Raw genomic sequence first — 9966 nt, 5'->3', positions numbered from 1 at the left:
CATAGAATAACTGCTATAATTGAAAGATCATTAGAGAATAGAAAAGTCTGTTCTGCAACCTTCCTAGATGTGGCACAGGCGTTTGATAAAGTCTGGCATAAGGGTTTGATACATAAACATAAATCATTCATGCCTAAACAATATTCAAATATATTACAATCATATCTAGCGAACAGACATTTTAGAGTTAAACAAGAAGATGCATACACTGATCTCAAGTATATTGAAGCAGGTGTTCCACAAGGGAGTGTATTAGAAGACGACACCATAGCTACCTTTGCAGATGACACTGCTGTCTTAGCGGTAAGTGACACCGTCGAAGAAGCTACAGAAAAACTACAAAATTCAATAAAAAAAATCCATGAATGGACCAAAAAATAGAAAATTAAGAATTAATAATATTCCAATTAGAATAAATGATGTCCAAGTGCCTATTGCAACATCAGCAAAGTACTTGGGGATCACTCTTGATGCGAAACTTCGCTGGAAAGCTCACGTGAAGAAGAAACAAGAAGAATTAGGCATCCGCTACAAGAAAATGTATTGGTTAATGGGAAGACATTCCTCTCTATCCATAAATAATAAACTCCTAATCTATAAACAAATACTGAGACCAGTATGGACATATGGCTGCCAACTCTGGGGCTGTGCCAAGCCTAGTAACATCAAAGTAATCCAGATATTCCAGAATAAAGTGCTGAAGAACATCGTAGATGCGCCTTGGTACGTTAGGAACAACGACCTTTACCGGGATCTCAAGATGGAAGACGTCAATCAGATCATCAAGAAATTTGCAGGGAGCCATGAACAACGACTCCATCATCATGTAACCGTCGAGGCTATCCAGCTCCTCGACAATACGAACCTAGAGAGAAGGCTCAAAAGAAGCCTTTTGAACTGGTATAATGAGTGAGTGAAAAGCAGAGTAAAGTGTTGTGCGAGTATGCATGCTAAATTTAATGCTAGTTATTAGAAATAATAGGAAAGATACTAGTGAGTAGACACCTAATTTTAAGATTTCATTAGTAATTTAAGTTAGAAACAAATTGATAATTGGTCTTACTGACCAGATTTTAATGTAAGTACACTGCTGTGTCTTTAGTAAAAAAAAAATAAAAACTACTTTTTGCAGATAACCAAGTCATCTTTGTACAAGACAGGGAGGGCATGAAATATATGATATGGTAGAATAAGAAAGAATATAAGCTATGGGGGCTCAAGATAAATACGTGTAAAACTTAGGTATGGGATCTGAGGTTGCAGATTTGAAGTTAAATTTAGAAGAAAAAACTGTTAAGACTTGTAAGACTTTTAAGTATTTAGGGTCAACGATAAGATGGTACTTATATGAAAGATATAGAAATGAAAATAGTACGGCGAAAACAAACCACGAAGACACTCCATGGAGTGATAGGGAACAACACTCTAACCAAAGGAAACAAAAAAAGTATATTTCAGAGCATAGTGATGAATAATACTCTATATGGAGCGGAAGTATGACCAATGACGACAACAATACGAAATGAAATAAGAACAGTAGAATTGGACTTTATGAGAAGATGTTTATGAATTACCAGAAAGGATAGAATAAGAACAGAGGAAATTAGGAACAGAATGAAACTAGAACGCTCAATTACAAAAAGTTAAAAAAAGGGAGTCCAGCAGTGGTACGTTCATGTACGAAGAATGCCAGAGCACAGGTGGCCGAAGAATATATTAGACTGGGACCAGCCAGGAAGACGTCAGAGATGAAGACCTGCTATAAGATGTAAAACGTACATAGGAAATGCTATGATAGATAGAGACCTCAGAGCTGACTGGGAGAACAGAGTGTTGTAGAGGACGAAAACGGCGAGCTAGTAATGGAAAAATGCCGAAAAAGAAAAAGAAGAAGAAAAGCAATATAATTATTATGTATTAAAAAAAATAAAAACCAATGTAATACGACATAAGACAATAAACTTCTCTTCTATTTTGTTTATTTTGATAGTATTACCACTATCAAGAAGTACGTAAAGGACATTTAGAATCATAATGATACCAAAAAACTAGGATCGACATAATTAGTAGGAGAAAGGTGGGATGAATAAAAATCTACATAAAATTGTGAAGATGATACTTTGAGCGATCATCACATAAAGAAGTAAATATCTTAAAAGCTTCGAGGTATCGCAATTTTTAACATTATCTAGTACTTAGGCGTGACAAGGGCATTCTTGAGAAGTCATTTAAAAATTATTTTTCCTGCCAGTTTTTAAAATATATTTACATAAGTAAAAAGTTTAAAAACCCGAATGTAATTATTATATTATTATAGAGAAAATCTCTGTAAATAAGTAATTGATTATGTACTAAAAAATAGAGCAAGGACATCTACACTCAAAATCAGCTGCTAAGTGTGTACCAATTGTATATCCTAATATTTTCATAGATTCTTCATTCTAACATTGTAACCTGATACGGTATTTTTCCCTAAACATTAGTATAGAATCCGAAGTAACAAGTATTCACCTGAAAATACTGTTTTTCGTTTCGAGCCCTGCGTGTATTTTTCTAAGGAAGGAGACTGCCTTGTGCCATAATATGGGCCAAGATCATGTGCTTAGGCGTGACTGGATATGCAGTTTGTGCACTTAGGGAGGATTTTACTTTTCTAAAAAGAGAAACAATCATTTATACTTACTGTGTTATTTCGAACTCCTAAGAACAGAATAAATATTAACCGACGATATATCACAAGAAAAATTCCTTTCCAACATGTAATACAACTATGTGGGATACGTGTGAGTTTGTGCGTATATAATTTTTTATAAATATTAGTTATATGTGGGTTAGTATTACGAAAAACGATCAAATGAGATAATAAAATTGGAAAAGATTTAACAATTTAATCAGGTACACAACACGTTTTTGTATGAGTCCGAATGGAGGTTATTTTTCCCGCATTCGAATATGTTTTTGATCACCGTTCCGTCACTTGAAGTCGCCATTGTTGGTGTTACATTTTCGAAGGGCGATTTTTCGAAAATTTCGACGGCGCTTTCGCGATTGACGGCAACATTTTCCGAAAAAGGACGAGAGACACGGGTGTGGAGTGCGTGCTCCTTCTTATGATCAATAAGTCCTTACGGGGATGCTGATGCTGTGTGGCTGTGTGTCGATTGCGCCTAGCGTTCGCGTTTCAACTTTTCCCCACACTCCGTTTTGGTCTGGAATACGCGCGCGAGATGTGATATGGCCCTACTTCCTTGTTTGTCCTAATTTGCTTTAGCTTGCTCTTTATTTGCTCGTATACGAGTCTAGTACCCCTAAACTTACTACCAATCTTCTAAAATGAAAAGGAAAATAATAAAATAAATTATTTCTTGGAAAATCCTCATATGTTTTAAACTCAGTACAGTATACCGTTTATATTATATTTATACAGTATGCGCGTTTGATTTAGAATTTTACTCGCAGTATTATTATAAGAGTTTATGTAATAAAAACTGATTCAAAACAAATTTTAAATTTAGATTTCGTAATAATTTTGGCTAAAGTCTCAGGAACATGTCGCGATGAAAGTATCTACTTATTTTTAGAAAGAGATATACATAATATATTTAAACTAACTCAGACAAAATTTAACATAAATAATATTAAAAAAAAAGAGTGGAAGGACTACTTTTAAGACATTGCAAAGGAACAGAGATCAAAAACAAAAAATTTCTAAATTAACAAAGGGCAAATTTATAGGAAAAGAGGACGCACAAAGATAAAGAAGTAATCTCGAAACACACGTAATAGAAATGACATATTATTCTGAAGCTATTTTCTTGTGGCATCCTAATGCAATTTACTATTTTTATTGGGAACTAACCACAATTTTACATTAAAATAAGTTTATTTGAAGTTTCGATTTTCATTTGTAAATAGTTCTCAAAATGCAAAACATTCATAAATTAAACAAATTTTGTTTTTTTTGTTTTTTGTTAATTGTTAAAAAATTCTTCTAATAATTTAATGTGATCTGGTTCATTCATATTGACAATTCACACATATATAATACAATCGAAAGAAGATGACTAGACTTCGGCAAATATGCATATTGCATATTTTGCATATTGTGCATATTTTGTGCAAATATTTCATATTTTGGCATATTTGTATAAAAGTTTGCATAAAGTGCATAAAAGTTCAGATTTTTATACTGTATTTGAAAATTTTTAAACATACCAATTTATTTCAATTCTTGTATAAAATTTTGTAGTCATTTTAATCAAGAAATGATCTAAGTACGTAATCTCTACAGGTACAAAACATTTACAATTTCAAAGAAGATCAATTTAAGTAGCCCTCAACATTCTTAGAAAGTCTCGGTCACTGAGGCATTCAGTTATTGGATAATCGCTAAGGGTTCGCTCATTTGCATTTTATGATCTAATCCCCAAATCTATCTACAATTTATTGTATCTTAACAGCAGGTAAACGGCTAATAGTTTTGTTCCTAATTTAGGGATTTTCCAAAATCTCCCAGTTTATTGAATTAGGTACCTAAACATTTCTAATTTGATGCTCAGATTTGTAAATCATTTTTGTTTTGATATTCAAAGCGTAAACACTCGTTGTGCGTAACAAAAAGGAATATTGTGATTTTATAATGCCTAAAACAACCAGTGCTTCAACTTGGATTAAACCTTATAAAGAGCTGTCTATGGATATGGGAAAAATCTACTGTTCAGTCTGTGGCAAAATTGTAAGTATCTAATATTTTCTATTAAATATCTAATATTTCATACATACAGGGTGTTTCCAAATGACACTTACAACGTTTGACTGTAGATACTTCTCGAAAAATTGAACAAAACGATATAGTTAATGAGGGGTCAAACTTATTTACTTTTCGAGATACAGGGTGTTAAAATTTAAAAAAATTAAATTCTTTTAGTTAATAACAACAATAACTTTAAAACCAATAAACGTATTTACTTGAAATTTAGTACTCGTAGGTTGTTTTTAAATGAAAAATAGCTTCCTTTAGTGAGAAAAAATTGTCCATGGTATAATACAATGGTGTGTATTTAGAAAAATTTTTCACCTTTACTTTTTTTTATGAAGCTATTCTAAAACACAATTATTTTTATTGTAATTGAATTAACAAAAAAAAAACTTTTGTTGAATTTTAAAATAAGTTATATGATATACTAATGGTTAGTAACAAAAACTAATTTGTGGATTAATACTGCATTTAAAACACTTAGCGAGTGTTTTTTTTTTCCAAACCAGTTATTTGATTAACCAAAAACACCTTGTATATTTTTATATTTTAAAGGTTGGGTTAAAATAAAGGTTTTTATTTTTATTTATAGATAGCATGTGAGAAGAAATTTCAGATAGAGCAACATGTGAGAACTGCTTCACACATTGCAAAAAAAGGAAAAATAGGAGGAAAACATCAAACTTCAATGGCTAAATGTTTCCAATCTACTTCAAAAAAATTAGATGAGCATGAAACTTTTAATGAAGACTTGTGTCGCGCATTAGTGTCTGCAAACATACCGCTTTCAAAATTAGCAAATGTAAATTTTAGTTCGTTTCTAAAAAAATATTGCAAACTTAATGTTCCAAGTGATCGGTCTCTAAGAAGAAATAATGTGAACGGGCTATACTCGTCGGTGTTAATTAATATTAAGGAAGAAATTGCAGATAATTATTTTTATATATCTTTAGACGAAACCACTGATTCCTCAGGAAAGTATATTGCTCATTTATTGATTGGTGTTCTTAAAGAAGATACCTTACCAAAATCTCATCTTATTTGATGCCAGCAACTTGAGAAAACAAATGCTTTAACAATTTCGCGTTTTATACAAGAAACATTAGCAACTTTTTTTCTTCCGACAACTATTCCTTCTAATAAATTACTGCTTATTTTATCGGATGCTGCTCCTTATATGGTGAAAGCAGGACAAAATTTAAAAATATTTTTCCCAGATTTAATACATGTTACTTGTGTAGCGCATGGATTAAACAGAGCTGCAGAGGAAATACGAAAAAAGTTTCCTCTTGTAAATACCATGATATCCAGTGTCAAAAAAGTATTTCTTAAATCTCCTATAAGAATTCAACTTTATAAAGAAATGCTACCTAACATTCCTCTTCCACCACAACCTATTTTAACGCGATGGGGAACATGGTTAGAAGCAGCTAATTTTTATGCAGATCATTTTGTTAAAATAAAGAACATAATTGATACGTTAACAGATGAAAGTTCCCAATCTCTTTTGGATTCTAAACAAACTTTTCAGAGTAACTTGCTTCAACAAGAACTTTCATTTATAAAATCAAATTTTAGTTTTGTTCAAAAAACAATTCAGCTCAGTTCAACTCAGTTAGAATCACCAAAACTGTCATTGTTTTGGTCATTCAAAAAAATAAAGGTTACCATATTCTTTCTGAAGTAGTCAGTGTTCTAGCTGGAAATATTTCGGAAACAATTAATTTAGAACCAAATGTTTTGGTTAGTTTGAAAAATGCTCTCGTTACATCAGTTGATGTTGAACGAAGTTTTTCCATATATAAATATATGTACTCAGACAGAAGCCACAAGTTTTTGTTAGAAAATTTTGAACACCACTTGGTCATTTATTGTTACCATAATTCTAAATAAGTTTATTCATACTTAAAAATGATGTAGTTACTTAAAATAAATGTAAATCTTAATGAATAGTAGGAAATATTTAGTTATGTACACTTTTTTTTTTAAATAAAATTGTTACTATTTTACGATTTTTTTATTTATTTGTATGCATATTTTGTAAAATATTTGCATATTTTCGGGTAAACACGTGCATATTTGTGCGCATATTTTCTACATTTTTATTGGCATATTTGCCGAAGTCTAAAGATGACTTTAAAATGATATTGTTAATATTTTCGAGTTGCCTTCCCGGGACTACTTTATGGAAAGATATTTCATTACATTACATGAAATCGACTTAATAATATCCGTCAGAAAAATAATAGCATATAATTTAGCTTTAAATATAATGATGAAGCATGTATCAATCTCTAAGCGAATGTCATTGTGTGCTAAGTAAGCGGACATTTTTCACAAACACTTGACAATCAAAGAACCTTTTAATGCATCTAGCAGTTGGTTATATCGGTTCAAAAAACGTCACTGCATTCGTCCGCTTACAAATCAAGTTGAACAAATCAGTGCCGAGGGAGAAACAGTGGTGGAATTTTGCTAGGAACTGAAAATCATGATTACAGAAAATAACTTTCTCAAATTTATAACGCTGACAGGGTTATACCAGCGAGCAATACTTATAAAAACCTTAGCTGCAAGTAATAAGATGTATTGTGATGATTGCACTGGAATAAAAAAAAAAGTAAGGAATCCGAATCATCCTGCTTGTGGCCTATTTTTGCGTTTAGGTCTCTCATCAGTATGGTATAGTTGGTGGTTACCTCTTCTAGCGCAGTGTTAACGTCATCGTAGAACCATTCAACTTCTTCGTCTGTGTGGGCACTGGTAGGTGCCTAGGCGTATACCTGGATGATCTTTGATCGAATTTATTCGTTTACTTTGTAGATAAGATAAATGACTCTATCACTTAAGCTTTTAATTGTAAGTATATTCTTCGTGTGTTTTTTATTTATCATAAATCCGACGCCACCATTAGCCACTAGCTTAGAAGATTCTTCTCTATAGTGAAATAGATTTCCCGATGAAAGTATCATTTGTTCTGCGCCTTTTCGCTATACTTCAGATAATCCAAGTATATCTTATTTTATATGCTTCAGCTCCATCAATGTTCTGGTGTTTTATGTTGCCATAAACCATATTCTTTGCCCTTGTCGTTTGTATAGGTAGCCTGGTCCACTCCGGAGATTCTTAGCACCCTCTGTCTCTCTACCGTCTTCATCGTTTCTCATTTTATGGGGGTTCATGGCCGTTTCTCTACCACGCTGGCCTGTGCAGGTTGGTAGACGGATGTTAGGATGGGTTAGGAAATTTTGGGGTCTTTGACAAGAATAATCGGTTGGGACGTAATACCCTCTCGGTTAAAGGGAGTGAGAGTGAACCACGCCCACGTAGGCAGCGAACTACTTCCTACCCTACTCACGTAGGGTCGCGAACCTGTAGTAGACCTAATTTTACCGGAATCGTAAAGTGTATCTACCCGTTACCCCAATTTAAATTTAATATAGATATTAAAAAATCTCTGTCTTAATACACTATACGCTTGTGTTGTGCCAATGCCTCTGATAGCCATGCACTGAAGCTGACTGTGATTTGAAAGTCAAGAAATACTCGCGTGCTTTTAAATACATGAAACCGCAGAATCTCCCAGTTCACTATTATAACCAGCAAGCTGCCTAGATAACTTGTGACAGCTTCCAAGACTGATTCCATATTATATTCATTTCTGAAGTAAAGTCTTATTAAACAAAATTATTACGACCAACTGTTGCAGTTCCTCAAATTTGTACATAATATATATATATATATATATATATATATATATATATATATATATATATATATATATATATATATATATATTTTTATAGCTCTTTTTCTATCCGAAGTTCGAATAAAGGCCTCTCCCATTTCTCGCCATTCATCCCTGTTGTGTGCTAGGCGTTTCCACATTGGTCCTGCGACTCTTTTGATATCGTCGCTCCAGCGCATTTGAGGTCTTCCTCTTGGTCTCTTCGCATCATACGGTCGCCAGTTTCCGACTTCTTTGTTCCATCTACCATCTTCGAGACGTTCGTTGTGTCCAGCCCATTTCCATTTTAATTTAGCTGCTTGTTTCGCGGCGTCCTAAAGGACGCCGCGAATAATATATATTTATTAACTATTAAATAGAAATGATTCCAATATCGTACCGAAAACCACATCTAACTGCGGGTAGAGCCTATCACATTCGCAGAGATCATCACTCGTCTCAGGGATTAAACGACATTAGTGTTCCCAGCTATATTTCCGGTGCTGAAAGACTCAAGACTCAGGTCACTTTGCTCCTGACCTGTCAAGAAGACAGTAGTCTTCGCAATGCGGTACGTAGCATCCGCTACCTTCACATAAATATACTATATACACCACACATTATTTGCTGTTCCATAGCAAGTATCGGTTACTTGTGTAATTGCTAGATACATTTGTTGCGAATTCATATTGTTTGTGCTAAAATACATTTCGTATTGTGTCGCCTTTGAATTTTTTAACACATTTTACTTGCGTTTTGAAATTATTAACGTAACTTTACTTTTGTATTATTGATTTGCTTATATTTATAATTTTATTGGTACATTATTAATGGACGAATTATTGATTATATTAATATCACTATTTCGTTGCTTTTTTTACCGTTGATTGAATGTGTAGTTTAGTTCTAATTTTATTTTTAAATTGCATTTAAAGAGTGGTTTAAATAACAAATTTATTTGACATCTCAATTGTCTTGAGGAGAGATAGCTGTCTCATATGGCCTTGGAACTACTTTTATGTTCTAAGCATATGACTATGACAGCTTCAAGAAGACCATGGCCAACTTCAGGTCACTTAACGAATATAGGTTAAGCACATTGTAATATGTAAGATTTCAAGTAAAACTTAAAAAGAATAAAAGTATATTATTTCATAATAACAAACATAAGACATGGTGTCAGGTAATTAAATAGATGATAAATAAAAATCTTAATATGCAGAGTAGCTTCAAGCCGCCGAAAAACCTGGTATTTGACCGTAATGTCCACGTGAATTTGGATAATTTTTTAAGAAGCTTGGACATTTATTTGAAGGCGACCGGTTTGATCCAAAAAGACGATGAAACCAAAGTGGTAATATTACTAAACCATGCCAGTGAAGAAGCCCAGAAAAAGTTCAAAACATTTAAGTTGTCAGATGCAAACCAAAAAATATTTAAGAGAGTTGTTGAGGCCTTTCAAAACCATTGTAAGCTAATGAGG

This window comes from Diabrotica undecimpunctata, chromosome 4, assembly GCF_040954645.1.
Source record: "Diabrotica undecimpunctata isolate CICGRU chromosome 4, icDiaUnde3, whole genome shotgun sequence".
NCBI lineage: Eukaryota > Metazoa > Arthropoda > Insecta > Coleoptera > Chrysomelidae > Diabrotica > Diabrotica undecimpunctata.
This window is presented reverse-complemented; position numbering follows the sequence as displayed.